The sequence below is a fragment of the Ctenopharyngodon idella genome, chromosome 14 (genome assembly GCF_019924925.1).
Source record: "Ctenopharyngodon idella isolate HZGC_01 chromosome 14, HZGC01, whole genome shotgun sequence".
Classification (NCBI taxonomy): Eukaryota; Metazoa; Chordata; class Actinopteri; order Cypriniformes; family Xenocyprididae; genus Ctenopharyngodon; species Ctenopharyngodon idella.
The window spans coordinates 9672193-9690609 of record NC_067233.1 but is presented as its reverse complement, the minus strand read 5'-3'; the positions used below and the strand labels follow the sequence as shown (position 1 = coordinate 9690609).

Sequence of the window (18417 nt, the reverse complement as noted above, 5' to 3'; positions counted from 1 at the left end):
CCATAGTGCTTGGTGTAGTTTTCCTAAGTAGGCATCAGAGTTGTGTATTATTCAGAACTGAACTGAGAATGCCTTTGAAATTCCAATTAAATTCCTGACTTTCAGTTGAGGAATCGAGCATGCATAATGCAGAATTGCAGTTTGAATTTGAATGTATGAAAATAGAATTAAAACTGCAATGTTGACTTGACAAATAGGTTTAAATCCTTGAAGATTTATAGCCATACCGACTAGATAGACAGACAGACAGACAGACAAATAGATTTTTCTTGTAAAATGCTGTTCAAAACTTCCTGGTCATCAGACCTGTCTGTCTGCCCCCCAAAAGAAGAAAATATGTTTTCAATATGCTCACTCTGCAGAACCGGTAGAGGGGCTCATCAATAAATTCATTTTTAGCTTTGTAGGCAAACCCCCCTACTGATCATGGCACACTATGTCCAGCTGTTACTGGCAGCAGAAGAATGCCAACAAAACAATTAATCAGTCATGTACGCTTTGTCTACTCTACACTTTTTGTGAACACATTGCACATTTTGACTTCGATGTCAAGATTTTTCACAGCTCCAAAAAGTTGGTTTCATATCCTCCATGCAGTGCCACCTTTTGGAGTGTCTGCCATTTTGTGAGTGTAGGGCCAAGATGCAGCGGTATACTTGTTGTGCTCTAGCTCGATTACATTTATGCTGCCATAGAGGAGAATGAATTATTCTCTTTCATAGCCATCTCATCATTAATATGCAAAGGAGAGCTAGGCCTTTCCCACTCTGCCAGGTGCCATTTAACATCGCTTGGATGTACAAGGACTTCTTCATATCCACTTAAATCAGGGGAAGATTTCACTCCAGCACAGACAAAAAGTAATTAAGCAACACTATTAGGGCATGTTTCACCAAATAGCTTCAGTGATGAGTGGGGGAATTGCATTGTACATTAACAAGTCTAATGAACCACTTTTAAAAACAACAAGACTTTATTAGAAATAGGCTACTCAGAGAAGTTGATCTCCCAAAGGACTACCAGTATGATGCATAATGCAATCCCAACGTAAAATGGCATTTGATTTTTTCAATTCACTAGCAAAGTGGTCTACTCGGCGAAGTCAGAAAGTCAGCACTTCAAAAGTTCTTCATTTTACCTTTCTTCACTCCTCATTCATATCTATTCTTTTGGCATAATGGAGTCAAACCACACCTGGTGCCAACAACCTGACATGCCCTAAGTGTCTGTGAGCCCACCCGTGGCGAGCCGGATAGAGGCATTCAAATAAATCACCATATTTGAGGACCTGGAAGTTCTGCCGCCACAAGCGCAGGAACACCTCATTCCCTGGAGAGCTTCATCTGGAAGCTTTCAGACCCTCCCCGTCTCCTCAGCCAATCATTTGGTCATCTCCAATTACGCGGCATTCGGGCACAACAAGGTGCGGTGCCTCCGAGTTACCTGCCCCCTCTTGGGTTGTTTGTGCCCAGAAACATATTTAGACATGCACGCTACATGCGCTTATGTCTCAGCGGGAGGCCACCGTGAGACACATCAAGACGAGTAAGGCTTATCTCGAACAGTGGAGCCTACATGTCCCCGCATGACACACACAGTCAGCGAGCAAAGAGCCTGCTTATCAACGATGAATCAACATCATTGCCTGTCAAAAGTTCAATTTAAACTTGAAAGAGGCTGCCAGAGACTCCGATCCTGCTGATACTAGAAACGTGTGAAGCAGTTATGAAATAGTTTGACACTTTGCAGAGCTTTGCCCCTTCATGAATTCCGGCGGAGGCCTCCATTCACTCGGCATCTATCAAGCTCGATGCGTGAAATCACCTTTTGGAGTCAGCAAGTGGGGAAATTTGTAACGGAGCCCTGAAGGATAGCTTATTTACTCAGTTGTTTATGGTTAATCAAAGTGCAGCAAACTTTCACTCTCTATGGCATTGCCGCCTTTTAGCAGTGGCTCTTTCAAGATATTGTGGGGTGGGGCATGGCGTTGGGTGTGATTTTCTATCTTCGGGAACCCCGCAATTACATCTGGCACAACTCTGCATGAAGTAACGCTTCATAAGCCTTTGTGCGACCATGCTTTGAAGCGCCCGGGCCCTCTGTAAGTTGGCTTTTTGTCTCCCTCGTATCCCCCTTTCAACCCACCCCCCTTCCCACCCATTGGAGACTGAAGACAGAATGCGATGTGTCGTCTTTGCTTGCCGCACAAAAGCTCAGTGCATTTGACACACCTTGGCCAGCACAAAGGATAAAAAGCGAGGCAAGGCTTGGACACGCAGGACGCCGCTGCTAGGCCCGATAAAGACGCTTCAAAAAGTCGAGCCATGAGGAGTCACAGCCCTCTTCTTCTCTCTCTCTTTCTTTCTTCCCAAGACCCTGCAGTGCCAAGAAAGAAAGAAAGAAAGATTCAAATTTCAGCCTTCATATATTGATGGGCACATATTTGAATGCAAATAAAACTGAATAGTGTTAACATGCGATAGCATGGAAATTCTGATGCACATGTGTGTATTCATGAGTGTAGATGTGTGTGTACAGAGATCAAATTTCACTACAAGTACAGTAAAACATGAAAAACGTAATTGAAAGAAGGGAATTGGGAAAAAATGGCTGCCTCTAAAGCTGGGTGAATGGTTAATGGGCTGCCCTTTGACTAACCTGTATTCTGGACTCATAGAGTCAGTGAACCCTACACTACACTGCTCTAGAGGCATCGATTGGTGGGACAGAGAGCAAACCTCTATTTTACAGTAACATTCTACCCGATCAATCTGCCTGGCCTGTCATAGCCTCTCTCAGGGGGTCTCATCCAAAGACAGAGTGACATTGCGTGCCATCACAGGCATCATGTGATTAATTAAAGTCTACAATGGAAAGCGCAGTTTATCGTTGTCAATGTGTTTGTGTACGTATATACATGTGTAGGGGAGGGACTGCTTTTGTTAGACACACAGTTTATTGTACTATATTTTTATCAGTATTTTGTAAGTATATGTTTAAACAGTTAATTATCTGTATCTTTCAGACTATCAGGAAATTGTGTTTGCATTGTGTGAAAAACATACTGAAATTTATATTAATTTCTTAATTACAATTTGGTAAGTTTCTCTTCCTGTCATTTCAATTTCCTGTAGGGTGTGGCGATTTGTATTCAAATTCACACTTATGAATGAATTGAAAGGGAACCAATCCTTAAATTCTGAAATGAACCATTTTGAATCGCACTGCCGTTACAAAATAAATTTCAAAGCTTCGGTGGAGAGAAAGATCAGCAATGAATAAAGGTTGGACTGTTCCTCAAGCAAAACTATCGTATGATAGGTTTTTTTGGTCCCACTTTATATTTGGTGTCTTTAAAAGATTAGTCCACTTTCAAATAAAAATTTCCTGATAATTTACTCACCCCCATGTCATCCAAGATGTCCAGGTCCTTCTTTCTTCAGTCGAAAAGAAATTAAGGTTTTTGATGAAAACATTCCAGGATTATTCTCCTTATAGTGGGCTTCAATTGGCCCCAAATGGTTGAAGGTCAAAATTACAGTATTCTTCATTAAACTTACGCTGTATGTCCTACACCTTCTCTATTCAACTTTTTCCATAAGTTGAATAGGGAAGGTGTAGGACATACAACATAAGCTTTTTGAAGATTACGGAAGGCGGTCTGGCGGAAGCCCTTGCGAGGCGATCATTTGTGTTTATAAAATATATACATTTTTATTATTTTTTCAGAAAATGACCAATCGTTTTGCTAGATAAGACCCTTATTCCTCGTCTGGTATCGTTTAAAGCCCATTGAAGCAGCACTGAAACTGTAATTTTGACCTTCAACTGTTTGGGTCCAATTGAAGTCCACTATAAGGAGAATAATCCTGGAATGTTTTCATCAAAAACCTTAATTTCTTTACGACTGAAGAAGGAAGGACATGGACATCTTGGATGACATGGGGGTGAGTAAATTCAGGAAATTTTTAAAAATTTGAAAGTGAACTAATCCTTTAACTACTATGTACTAACATTTAAAATAATTATTTGACACAATGTACTTATATATACATGTTTTTATACTGTACTTATATTATTATAATCACCTGCATATAATTACATCTGTAATTAATTTCTGTAATTACAGTAATAATTACACTGTTGACCCTCCCCTTCCCTCTTAACCCACCCTGGAACCTACCCATACCAATAAACCAGTCCCTAACCTTACCCATACCCCACCTCGAATAGCGGTGTTTTGCAATACAACAGCAACACAACAAGTACATTGTACTTATTTTTTTATGTAAGTACATATTAAAGACAAAAATGAAATGCCGTTCTATTTTGCAAAGACTCTTCTTTTGTGTTGCATGGAAAAATAGCATACAGGTTTGAAACAACATGGGTGATTGATAGAATGAGTGACATAATGCAGAATTATAAATTTTTATTCCTTTTAATTCCAAGCTATGTGATTTCATAAGCTGATATAAATGCTAAAATGATTTACCACTTTTTTTCTACTTCCTTTACTTCTGTTTCCCTTCTTCCTATCTTTTCCCTGTCTTTCTCTCTGTCTCTCTCTTCTCAACTGAAACAGATGGCAATTTATGCTGAGCACAATCAGGACTATTCAGCATTGGGTAGGCTGGTCCTCCCCACAGGAGTGAGGCCCAATCACAGTCCTAATGAACACATTGAGAGCTGTCTGCTCCAAATGAGTCCCAGTAGGAGCCGGCCCACAGGTACCCCCTGCCCGCTGGCATCACCACACACACACACACACACACACACATACTGGCACAACGCAGCACAGAGCTTCTCGAGCAGCACTTAATTCAATCAAGATTCTTATCTCCAGCTGCCAGCATTCCAAAAGTGGAAAAAACAACAATAGGGATATAAGTTACATGCAGCGAGTTGTGGATTGACAGACTGTATTTGTACATGGGATCACAATTTAACGAGTGTGCAAGTAAAAATTTCATGGGACTCATGAGTGGAACTATCACATTTTCACATGTTCTTTGAGTCTCAAAGCTGCATTTGGGTCAATGATGTGATCTTATTTATTCATTAAAATGCAGTTCACAAATAATGACTACACATCTTCAGTGATGAGCATGCTTTTAATTTCAAATTCTTTTAAAATTAGGGAGTTCGGTATAATCTTTTATTATTATTTCTTTGAAAGAAAATTAGAGAGGTCTCCTGTAGGCCCTTGCGACTTTGTAAATGAGTCTCTTAAAATATCAGATAATGTGACCTTTTTATGACAACACTTAACTAAAAATGTTAAATATATATAAGGGGAAACTATAATAGATCTAACCTTACATTTTAAATACTGTTAAACCGTTTTACAGTGAAAATCCATAAACTGACATTCCCAGAATTCGCTGTATGACACTTCACATTTGATGATTATGTATTAGAGTTCTGTGTTACAACTTATTTTGTCTAATAATTTATTGTATTATTTTAGTGTTGTGGTATTTAGTTACCATGATGGTGTTTTGTATTTTGTGTTTGATGCTGTCCATCTTCTATATATTAGTATTTACCTCAGCTTGTTTCTTCATGTGTTTTTCTCTTTACCACCTGTGTTATTATGGTGTTTGTCAGTATATGTTAAAGGTATAAAACAGGTTTTTGTACCAGTGTGGCCTTTTTTAGTACATTACTATTTTAAACTGTAAAATTTACACATTGTTTTGTAAATAGTTTCACATTTTTACTGTATTTTTACATAACTATTAAGGCACTATTCGTTTTTTCTGGAAATTTGCATAAATGTTTTTTCAAAATCATATGAAACCAACATGAATACAATGTTTTAAACTAAATTTCTTTATTACACTCTTGTACATCATTGACCCATTTATAGTTACTCTGTTTTTACTTAATCTTAGCATGTTGGCTTGCTCTATACTTGTTATCCATATGCATCAATCCCCTATATTTATATGCAAGTACTGTATAAATTGGAAATTCATGTGATCGGTCTCTGGTGCAGACACACTTCTCCCATCTGTCAGTCTGGCTGCATGTATGTATGTGGGATGCTTTTCCTTTCTTGTGCTCTTTTGACTCGCCAATTCATTTCACCGCATACACGGACTTCAACAAGTAGAAACTCCCTCCAACATGCAGAAACACAAAGACAGGAGAGCGGATCCCACACAGAGTGGTCGAGATCCCTCACACATCAATCAGCCCCTACACTTTTGCCTCTCCTCGTGCGTCCGTCACAGAGGTTGACAGGAGCGCTTCCCCTCGCTCTACCCCAATCTGCACCTGAAGAGCTGGTGGGCAAAGCCCAGTGCCTTCTGTCGCATGTCAAAACCCCACTGGGCCTGCAGCACTGAGGAAGTGCAAATATCCTCTAATGGTCTTGATACAGATGGATGCGTCCATGACAATAGCCCCCGTGCTGGCGCTTTTTGTCAGCAGCCAGTAGAAAGGCCATCACAATGACTCAGCAGAATTATGCATGCAGGGAGGCGCCTTTCTCATGCTAAAGTCCGCCGAGAATGGACGTCTCATTTCAGAGAGAACCGGCAGGCCTTTTTCTCTTTACATGTCTTAGAAGTCTTAAAGGGACTTCTGTTGGGACAATGAGGGTATAATTGGATAGAAGGGTCAATTTTGGGCCTACTCATCAACTAACATCTTGGTTGATGAATGGTGCTGTGGATTTTTCCAAAGATTGACAAGGTGCCACTGAAAAGGTGGATGGGTCGGGCAGGTTGGCGACTGACGTCGTGCAGCACTGTGGCATTTAATAGCTTCCCCTTTGGTCCCCTGAACATGAAGGTTTCGCTCCAACCAGAGGTTACGTAATGAAAATCACACCTGTCTTTGTGTGGCGTTTCTGTTCAAATAGCAGCGTAAATGGGATCCTCCTGACTCACAGCGGGGTTGTGCGCTTGTGTCTTCAGCCGGCCAGGCTTCACGGTGCCCTGTAGAGTGTGGTCAGTGCAGTCGCGTGTTTTCGCAGTAATCTAAAACCAGGAAGCCTTTGAAACCTAATGAAAGCCTCTGGAGAAGAAGGTTGGCGGTCCTGCGTCACTAGGACACTCGGAGTGTTTTGTTCAGACTCCCTGTGGTAGGTCAAAGACTTGGCCGCTTGGACCTTCTGCAGCTGCAGGGTCCGTACTGGCCTTCTTGTGAGCAGCCCACAAGACCAAAATATCCAAATGATGTGTCATTAGTATCCTCTTGAAATAATCAATAATTATTTTTTGTAATTTTTGTTGAAAAGTGTGGGAAAAGTTGTGTTTTATGGTCAGTCACAATTGTGACCAGTGGGATAATGTGTATACTGAATTAACATATTGCTGCAGTAATCAAAATTCTTATATAGCCTATCTCAGGCCAGATATTAATACATTTAAAACTGTGTTTAATCACATTCTAGGGTTACTATTATAAATAAAAACCTTTATACAACACTTATAGAAATACTGAGATAGAAAACAAAAAAATACAACCATCAATGTATTTCAAAAATGCTACTTTATTGTAACACATATAATAATATAGTTATATTAGTGTAACCAGTATTTAAAACATCAATACTATAACTTATCTGTAACATTTGAACTTTTAATTGCAATATTCAATGTAACTTTGTCATTTTAGTGCAACCTTCCCTAACAACTGCAATTGAATAGTTCACTCTGTATTATCCCACCTGGTCACTATTGTTGCCATCAACATGTTTACTCATTCTATGACCACACTCAACAAAACTGAATAATTGTGAATTCATATATTAATACTAGACACCTTAAAGATAATGTGTACCAAAAATCTTTGTCATATCTTCATGTTAACATACTTTACTAACCTTTTGTTTTGGAACTTTGATGCAGCCATCATCTACTGATGGTGCAAACAAGAATTAAACTGCTCTGGTCATGTGACAATTTGCACTAACTATGACGTGAAACTGCACACGTTTAATTGAGACCCTTTATTTTTTCCATATTTGCAGGAAATGCACTAAAACACCAGTCAGTAACATTTTTAGAGCTTCATAAATGAAAACTTTCTTTATGGTCACTATTGTGACCTGAGGGATTAAATGGGTTTACGCTCATCCTAACCAAAGCTGCAGGACTGATTGAACTGTAATTTATTACAACAACTGAATTATGTCTGTACACTTCATTAATGATCACTGTTATGTTAGATTTTTTTTATTATGAAAACCTGTTTCACACCAGAGTAAAACTGCGACTTTATAAACTCACAATTATGACATTATTTCTCACAATTGTGACTTTATATCTCACAATTATGATTTTATATCCTGCAAATGTGACTTAGTTTCTCCTACATGCGACTTTATATCTCACAATTGACTTTATGTCTCATAGTATGTGTTTATATACTGCAAATGTGACTTTGTTTTTGTAAATGAGACTTTATATTCCACAATGTGATTTTATATCTCAAAATGTCACTAAATCTTTATCTCACAAGTAATTTTTTTTACTTCTTACTCTAAGGTGGAAAATGACTTCCACAGTTTATTAATCCATTGAAAAATAAAAAAGATACAAGAAAGAAAAACATTGAGTATCATTTTTCACAGAGTTTCTGGCAGAGTTTTTGTAAACACAGTTGCAATACGTGTGAAAGAGGAGCAGCGTGTTCTGGTCTTGATTAGAAGTCCAGCAGTCTAAGCAGAAAGTGAAGATTACAAAACACCTCTCTTGCACTTTCAGATAGGCTTAGCATTTACAAGCTAACAAGATGGTGCACACTGTTATAGTCACACACATAATAAGGATGTTGTTGTATTTGTTATAAAAAAAAGAGAGAGAGAGAGAGAGGACCAGGGACGATGCAGGGCCAATTTTGTCTTTGAACAGTGGAAAATCCAATCTCTTGTGTTATTTTGACACACTTCCAAAGTTTATGGATGTTCCTGTGTGGTAAAATTGGGTATAAAAGATTTTAGTGGCACACCTTGTGTGAAGCAAATGTTGCAATGTTTGCACAACGCCGTCCTCATGTGAGGTCTGGCCTCAGGTGGTAACTTCGGAGAACTGCATTATTAAGCTACTGTAAATTAAAAGCTGACTGTGGTTTTTCCTGTACTTGTCATAAACTTTTTCTTTCCCTGTCACTTTCCTGTTTAATCATAGTGAAATAAGATAACAGTTCAGTTAACAAACAAACACAATTTAATCAGTTAAATTACAACACTAGCAGATGCATACACTACCAGTCAAAAGTTTGGAAACATTACTATTTTTAATGTTTTTGAACGAAGTCTCTTATGCTCATTAAGGCTGCATTTATTTCATAATAAATACAGAAAAAACAATAATATTGTGAAATATTATCACAATTTAGAATTATGGTTTTCTATTTTAATATACTTTAAAATATAATTTATTTCTGTGATGCAAAGCTGAATTGTCAGCATCATTACTCCAGTCTTCAGTGTCATATGATCCTTCAGAAATCATTGTAATATGCTGATTTATTATCAATGTTGGAAACAGTTGTGCTGCTTAATATTATTTTATAACTTGTGATACTTTTTCAGGATTCTTTGATGAATAAAAAGTTAAAAAATATCAGCATTTATTTAAAATAGAAATCTTTTGCAACAATATACACTATCGTTCAAAAGTTTGGGGTCAGTAATTTTTTTTCTTTCTTTTTTTTGAAAGAAATTAATACTTTTATTCAGCACGGATGTGTTAAATTGATAAAAAGTGATAATAAAGGTTTATATTGTTAGAAAAGATTTATATTTTGAATAAATGCTGTTCTTTTTGACCTTTATTCATCAATGAATCCTGAAAAAAGTATCACAGGTTCCAAAAAAATATTAAGCAACACAACTGTTTTCAACATTGATAATAACTGAATATCAAATCAGCATATTAGAATAATTTCTGAAGGATCATGTGACACTGAAGACTGGAGTAATGATGCTGGAAATTCAGCTTTGCATCACAGAAATAAATTATATTTTAAAGTATATTAAAATAGAAAACCATAATTTTAAATTGTAATAATATTTCACAATATTATTGTTTTTTTCTGTATTTATTATGAAATAAATGCAGCCTTAATGAGCATAAGAGACTTTGTTCAAAAACATTAAAAATAGTAATGTTTCCAAACTTTTGACTGGTAGTGTATGTATCATGCAACAATATTATGTGCATTAAAAGTCCAATAAGTGACTAATGTAAAAAAAAAAAAAAAAAAAAATTAATGTGAATTGTAATTAGATCTATTTGACTAGAAGACCAGCCACCAGTCATTACTTTTTCAAGCACCCATTCTAGATTTCTTTTAAAGCTTATCTTTTGCGAGATTCTCCTGATTTGTCAAGACATTTTGTCAGATTAAACCGGCTGCCTCCGGTTATTTGAAGACCCACAGGTATCTATGGAGATGATGGATGTCTGCATGCCAGATCTCTCCATATCTATGCGAATATTGATGGCAAAAGGCTCTGTGGAAGTCTAGGCACTGCCTTTATCTTATCTTATCATACTCTGCATGGGAGCATAGCTCTATAAGTGCTGCCAGTCTCCTTTATATTCTCATACAGACATCAAGAAACATATGGGTTTTTAATGTGTACAAATGATCATGTCTGAATGATATTGAACACATATCAAGGTTATCTTCAACTATATTTAGAAAAAACAAGCATGGCATGACAAGGTCTGTAGTCCAGACAGTAAATCTGGGTCAGTCTAACCCTCTCTAACCCCCTGCTTGTTCCTTTAGCCTCTTTGTCTCCATTTAACCCTTCTACCCCAGCATGATCATTTCTTATCATGTATTTATTTGTTTAATCCACCCCTCCCCCCGACAACTCGGCTGCCCACTCCATCCCTGCCCCCCCAACCCAGGAAAGCCCAGAGATGCTGCACAATTGGCGGATGTCTCCTCGCCAGCCTTGGAATTCCATCCGGGGGTGATCGTGCACCCTTCATCTCTCTCTGTCACTCACAGGCTCAGATGTGGCCATCCTGCCCCAGTCGTGCATACACATTATAAATAATGAATGCATTAGCACGCGTGTCTTTTTGGGGATGTGTATGTTGGGGTGGGGGGGAGGGTTTATTCCTTAATTCATTATTAATCTACTTCACGAGCTAAAAGGAGTCTGCCTGCTGCCTATGCCTGTGGGCCTCGGCTAAACCCTACTTTAGGGAGTCTGGCTTGCTACAGTCTAAACCCCCCCCCCCCCTTCTTTTCTGTATCCTCATCGTCCAGTTAAAACCCATCTTCACCCCCCATCCCATCCCACTCATTCCACCCGTCTTCCTCTTATTCTTCAATCTGGTGCTCATCTAGTTGTATTTAAGTAGCTTTTGATAGGAACAGGTACTGATTGTTTGGGAGACAGCAGGCTGATTTGGGAGAGGAGGGGCTACCTAGATACACCGTCTGCGTTTCGGCTTTCTATCCATGATTCTACAGTCTAGAGTTGTTGTTTTTTTTGTTTTTGTTGTTGAAGCTGAACTGATAGCCAGAAGCCTATTGACTTTGAAGTCGCTGTTAGTGCCATTTGGTTTGAATGAGGGGATGGGGGCGGGGTTATCTGAAGGTTAGAGGGCTCACAAACCCTCTGTTTTGATCACAGAGGCATGATGTCCCATATATGGGGGGTGAACGAGGATACATGCTATTTTTAGACATGATTACAGCACAATTATACACCATATCGTGGTGTTGTGATGCTGGAATAATGAAATGAATGAGCATCTGCCTGCAGCAACTCAGTGTGTGAATGTGTCTGCATGATTGTAATCATAGATGGGATTAAGACAGTGTATCTCAATTGTACAAAATGGTATTCTACAATATTTATTGATGTTTTACACTGATAATGCATTTAGGATATGCTTTCTGACTGTGTGTGTGCGTTTCTGTCTTCCTCTCATGCCACTAGGGTGCACTGCTTGCTATATGAGCCACAACCAATCATAGCACCCCATCACAAATCCATAGTTAGAGGGATAGAAAATGTGCAGTCACACAAGCATCCAGTCATTTTGTAGCATGTACACAATTTCTGTTCATGCAAACATGCGTATTCCCCCCTCCTTGTACCCAGAAACTGGATATCAGCTTCCCTTTGTCACCTAAAATGAACGTACATAATCACGTTTCCTTAAAACACCATGATACTCATAAATATAACTGACCCAGATAACAATGTCAAAATGAGACAAATATCACAGTGTGAGCTATGCCTTCATTCTTGTATGTATTTTTGTCTTTCGCTTTGCTTTTTCTCTCTCTTTCTGAATGTTTGCCATGTGTGCTTTGGGAGAGAGCGCCATACAGAAGGGAAAAGATTCCAAAGTGAAGCATTGCTTCCTTGAAAAGCAACAGTGCATATCTTTCTTTTGTGCAGGGAATTCTCTTTCAACTTTGTTGCCTAACGTGTCACTCTCTCACTCACACGTAAGAGCGTCCTTTGATCTTTTGCAGTTTTCGTTGAGTTAGCATGGTTGTGCTACTGCCAGACTGCTTGCTGCATTATCACTTTACATCTAAATTGTCTGATCAAATACTCTGCTACCTTAATCCTGTAGATTATTGACAAAATAGAAAGGCGCATCATCATAAACAGTGACTTAAAATATCAAATATAGATGTTATGCTAAATAAGCAAAAATATGCTTTGTATAAGCATAAAATTATTTTATAAGCATAAAATATGTCATGTCACATATATGTATGAAAATCGGATTTGGGTGTATTATCAAATATCCTGAGTGACTGACTTTAAATTTTAAAAAATCCTAATCCATCTTTTTATAGATGAGTGAAAGCAGCTAAAAAGGAAATATAGTGATTTAGATAATATTAGCAGAGGCCAGATCTTGTATGGAAAATAATAACATCCCAAATAGGATAAAATGGCAGGTGTCTTGTGCTTTCTTTATTCAATGAACATATACATGTGACAGATTTTTTTCCCTCGCGATTATAAAAAACCTTTTGATCTAAAGGCTTATGTTTAAATGTCTAAAGGCAAATATAAATTATGCATATTTTTTAATAAAACTTTATTTTTTTATTTAAAATATAGTTTTAACTAAACACAAGTAAACCACATTAATAATGTTGAAAAATACACCAGGTACGCCTCATTACATTGATTAAGAATATGTTGAGACAACCTAGAAAAAGTAGACAATGGTGACTTTGAAGAATCTAAAATAAGATATAAAACAATTTCACAGTTTTGATGACTTTATTACTATTCAGAATTATGGAAAATAGTAATAATAAAAATGTGTAGGCAAGTGTCCAACATTTTTGACTGGTAGTGTAGGTTTTTTTGAACAGTATTAGGTGTAGCCTAGCAGCCCACTCCATACTCATTGAGACCCAGGTTGCTTTTGCTGAGCCTTTGGAATGTGCTCGGTGCTACGTTTGGGTCTTAGGGTCTTCACTGCGGGAGTCAGGGGCAGCGGCAGGAACCACACTGTGCCTATGAACTCTATTCAAACTCTGAAATGCCTCTGCCTAGGCAGGAAATTGAAATATTGGGCTGTATGTGCAGACCAGTGACCATCTATCATGGCATGTTGGCTCAAGGAGAGCAGCTCCATAGGCTGCGGAGTCTACAGGTTAAGAGGTAAAAAGACGAGAAGAGAGTGCCTTGCAGGGGTCCAGTTCTAAACTCTTACAATCCTTTCACCTCAAAGGGAAAAAAAGAAAAAAAAGGGGGCCCTCTTTTACTGATCCAGCAGTTGAGGGGGCATGAGTCAGGGATAGCTAATCTGTAGTATTTCTTTTTGTAACTCAGAAGAGGTATTGGCAAGATGTTAGGCAAGGCCAATGTCACCTACAAACACTCAAAATCAAAACACCTGATCAACACTTGACACTATTGAGTTCGAAAATGTACACTGCAGTAGTCTCTATTCTGTTCAAATACATTGGCTAAAGAAACAATGAATCAAAACTAAATGTATATAGGAGGAGACCTGGGAGTTGCTTCACAATCAGTTTAATCAAACTACCTGCCACCTAAGGTGACAGTATAAGTTGTAAGTCTCTGTAAACATTTAAAGAACTTACAGGTCAAAAAGCATGAGACAAAAAGTCATTTTATATAGGCTATAGGCTACTCATGCATTGTATATATATGTAATTAATTTGGTGTTTCATTCAATTATTTGTTTAATTACTCTCTCTGTATATGTAAATATATGTACACCATTTTGAATTAAATGATTGAAATGAAATTAAATTAAATGAGGGATGACAATTTAGAACATACATAAGTTTTCAATTTAACAACCCTCTATGTTGACATTAATTTACACAACTACTTTAATTTGTAGCAGACAGAGATGGAAATAAAATGTAAAAGTTTGAAATGCAGTGCTAGGTAAATAAATAAATACAAACAAACCAAAAACAACAACAACAAAAAAAAAACTCACAGAAACTTACAGTAAAATCTGTAATAGGCTACTCCTCGGTCTCTTACATATTCATTAGATTTTGTACAGATTTAAAACCCACCATAGTCAGCAAACTTTATTCAGAATGAATGGGGAAACATTTAAGAAAGGCCTTTAGGAATATTCGATAAAGATTACTTACATTAAACATTTCCTGTTGGATAAACTCATGTGACTCCATTAAGGTGTGCGATTGGATCAATCTGTGATTATATAAAAGTAAATGCGCCGCAGTCGTCGGACGGCGAAGCAGGATGTTGAATATCACTTTAAATTTGTCAAAACACTAAACCCGACAGATTTGTTTACGAATTTCTCCTTAATGGCCGCTCGCGTGACCCTATAGACCAGTACTGTCAAGCGAGCTGAAAAAAATTACGTCCAATTAGTGATTTTGAAACGACTCAAGGTATGTGGTACTCTACTCATACAGGAAATGACATCAACGGGTCAAAACTAAAAATATGTCGCTGGGCGGACGGTGTGGGACGCCCTGAACCTGTTCTGTACTGGATGCTTCGAGGCACGTTTCTATAGTTTTGGAAGGTGGATGCTGAGGACTTGAGCTGAGTGAGCGCTTCTCAACCATTACTTTCATCCTCTGCAAGTTAAGCGCAGACGACACTTTCTCTCTGACGCCGGTACGCAGCAATGTCAGTTTGCACGCGGGGCAAAAATAACGTGTCGCACTCTTTAGTCTGGGCATATATAGTTCTGTAACATTGTCTTCAAGAAAATATATGCGTTCATGTTAGGGATTTGTGTTAGGGGGGTAAAAGAGCCGGTAAGCTGTCGCAGGTGCAGCTGTCTGGGGGAGAGAGAGAGAGAAGACAAACACCACAGACAGTAAATGCTGGAGTGTTGACAGTTGCTGGAAATGTCGTTATATGTGGGTATGATTGTGTACAGCATATTTTATTGTGAACGCACTTTTTTATGTAGCGAGATACACCTGCAGCGTTTTGCTCTATGAAGTGTTAATGAGGCGCATCCATGTTTGAGCTTATGCATCACTGTGACGAGAGCGAATCAGGTGCCAAAGCGTATATAGTCATGTGTTTTTGTTGTTGTTGTTGGGATTACACGTCTATCTGTGACGTGTCTCAGAAATGTTTGTCCCGCTGGTGTACACGTTATTATATTATGTTGCTTGATAATAATGTATTATATGCGTTGTGTCACATATTATATGCTTTGTGCCATTAGATATGAACACTGAGTTAATTTTAAGATTGTTGTTAGATATTAGGATCTAAATAGAGAAGGCTAGGGCTATTTTTTCCATTTTCTTTTTTAACTGCATTGCTCAATTATTATTATTTTTTTTGTATGAGCACATTACCTTATAGTCTTGACTATATAAAATTAAATAAAACATATATTTCCATAATTACTACCCAACAAAAAAGTTTTTTTTTTTTTTTTTTCTCCACACATTTGTCCCTATAGGAGTGCATGTTGTCATATTATATGGAGTAAGATTGCATAATGGGAACCTGCTTTTAAAACTAATATAGTGTATTTCTTTAATGCACACAGTAAAACAATTATTAAAAAACAGAAAACTGTTCATGAAATGACAAAATTATAACATACAGCTAACACAAAAAATATCAAACTGTTTACCAACATAAGTTATAATTTGTAGGTTTTTATACAAAACACAACACTTCCCAGTTATTTATTTGAATGTTTAAGGACACTGTTTAAAGTTATGAAATAAAAATTCACCATATCTTTTGTGCAGATGCATGTTATAGATCTTAAATTGACTGATTAATCAATGCATGTGATTTATGTTCAATTTTTTACAGTGTAATTTTTAATCAAAATGCCATAACTTGATCTTCCGGTGGAAATGGCAGACTTATCTCTAGTGACGTATATTTTCTTTTTCCAGTAAGCCATTACACTCGGATGTGCATCAAAAATATGAAAATAAATAAATAAATAAATTAAATAAAAAATCTGTCACTACTTTAGTTTCTTTGTGACAAACCTTTTGGTTAAATTATGCTTTTAGTACAAGTTGGCTCTTGCCTTAAGTGTGATTTTTTTTATTTTTATTTTTTTTTTTTTTTTTTTTTAATTTATTTATTTTTTTTTTTTGTGTGTGTGTATTTTATGGTTTTACACAAGAGCAATTGCAAAAGTAACAGTAGATGTAGCCCTGTGGCAACTAGACCCAGCCTCCACTAATCTTGATATATAATATACATACATACATACACACACACACACACACACACACTCACACATACATATATATATATATATATATATATATATATATATATATAATATATACATCTGCTCTATGCACATTTTTCTTGCAGTGAGTGTCTATTTAGAGGCAGGGCTTTAGTGTTGAGCTGCAGTTTAAACCTGCCGTCTGTGTTGCCTGTCTGTCTGGAGTGATAACTGTATTATTCATGCTTGCGTGTAGACAGCTCTGTTAATCTCCTGCCACGCAATAGCGCTTCCATCAGCCGTGCTCCTCCCGAGAGTGTGTTCGCGTGTGTGTGAGTGTATGTATGTAAGATGCAGAGGTCAGAGCAGGCTGGTTGGTACCGTATGTGCGTGCAGCAGAGCTAGGGCTTTGAGGTCTTAGTAATTAGCTGGGTGGGGGCATTCAGCATGGCCATATATTCACCATGCTGAAAGGGTGCGGGCGGGGGGTCTATTGACGGCTGACAGGTGCAGCAGCGGAAGGCGTCAGGAGTTTGGGCAATCGAAACCAGAGCTGCAGACTAGTAGAACCGTCTCCGGCCCCTAGGTTACCCCTCGCCCCCCTTCTGGGGGTCAAAATTGAAAGCAAGTTCAAGACCCTTTTCCTGCCCTATTTTGCTGTGCACAAGGTCTGCTGTGTGTTTTGTGATTGAGTGTGGAAGGTTGACACAAAGAAAGCATGATTGGAGCTGTTATCTTACTTTTTATCTTATTGCTCTCATTTAGGTTCTGACAACATTTGTAGTACATGAAATTCTTTGTCAAATTTGTCAAATTAAAACAAGAGTCCAATTTTGGTCTTCTGTATTGTGAAATAGGAATGGGCATTTTGAGTAAGACTCATCTGTTTATAAAGGCTATCGCTTTTTTAGCATTTCAGTTATTTTTCATTGTGGTTTCCGTCTAAATTCAGTTTCTTGTAGCGCTGCTTCTTTCCACCATAAAAGTGATCCTTATTGCATTTTTTAAAGTTACTTTTGCCTTTCAATGAGCAGTGTAGAGATGACAGAAAGCCGGGACTTGAACCGGGTTGCCAACACTGCTGCTCCACATGTCGGAGAACTGTCCTCAAGGCTATGGCTCCAGCAGTCAGCTTTTTTCATAGGTGCTAAAGGTAGGCAAAGATGCAAAGGAAAATAAATTTACGTTAAAAATATGTGAAGAATGTTTTTAGGTCTTGTTCCAAATTGCACTTGATGCACACTTGGTGTCCCTTCATGTTTTGTGTTTGCTATCCACCCTTGATGCATCCTTTTTGGGAATCACCAAAATGTGGACACTACTAAGTCTTATGGAATCATTTGGGACAGAGCCTTACTTGTTGACTCGTTAGTGCAGACAAGTACTAAAGTAGTGCACATCCCTACTGTGAAGCATGTACCAGTCCAGTTATATTTTTTTTACATAGCTGGTCCAGCCTGAACTGCTTAATCTTAGTTACAGCCATTACAAATCCTGCTGTCTTAGTGTGAGAGCCAGACAGAAGGCTTTCTCTGAAAGCTTTGGTTTTATTTAGCATTCCTTAGAGGTTTATAGGCAGGTGTTTAAAATTAAGAACAGGATATTTATTGGAAACGTTCTGAAGTTTTTTTTGCTTACCTTCAATTAGACACACTCAACAGACATATGAAGCGCAGACCGTTTCACATAGACTCCTCACCCTGGCACATTGTAGAACAACTGAACAAGCAGATAAAATGCTAAACCCCGTCATTGTTTCCACACT

General features: G+C 37.9%; 1 long non-coding RNA gene across 2 annotated transcripts in view; it reads left to right on the top strand.

The window, feature by feature from the left end:
- Positions 1 to 18417, top strand: part of LOC127494541 (uncharacterized) — a 38205-nt gene that overhangs the window by 2076 nt on the left and 17712 nt on the right. Inside the window, exon 2 of one of the 2 annotated variants that reach the window (XR_007924902.1) lies at positions 4586 to 4730. This is a non-coding gene — a long non-coding RNA (uncharacterized LOC127494541). Of the gene's footprint in view, positions 1 to 4585; positions 4731 to 13306; positions 15104 to 18417 lie in introns of those variants that run through there. The other variant, XR_007924901.1, reaches the window with a different exon arrangement.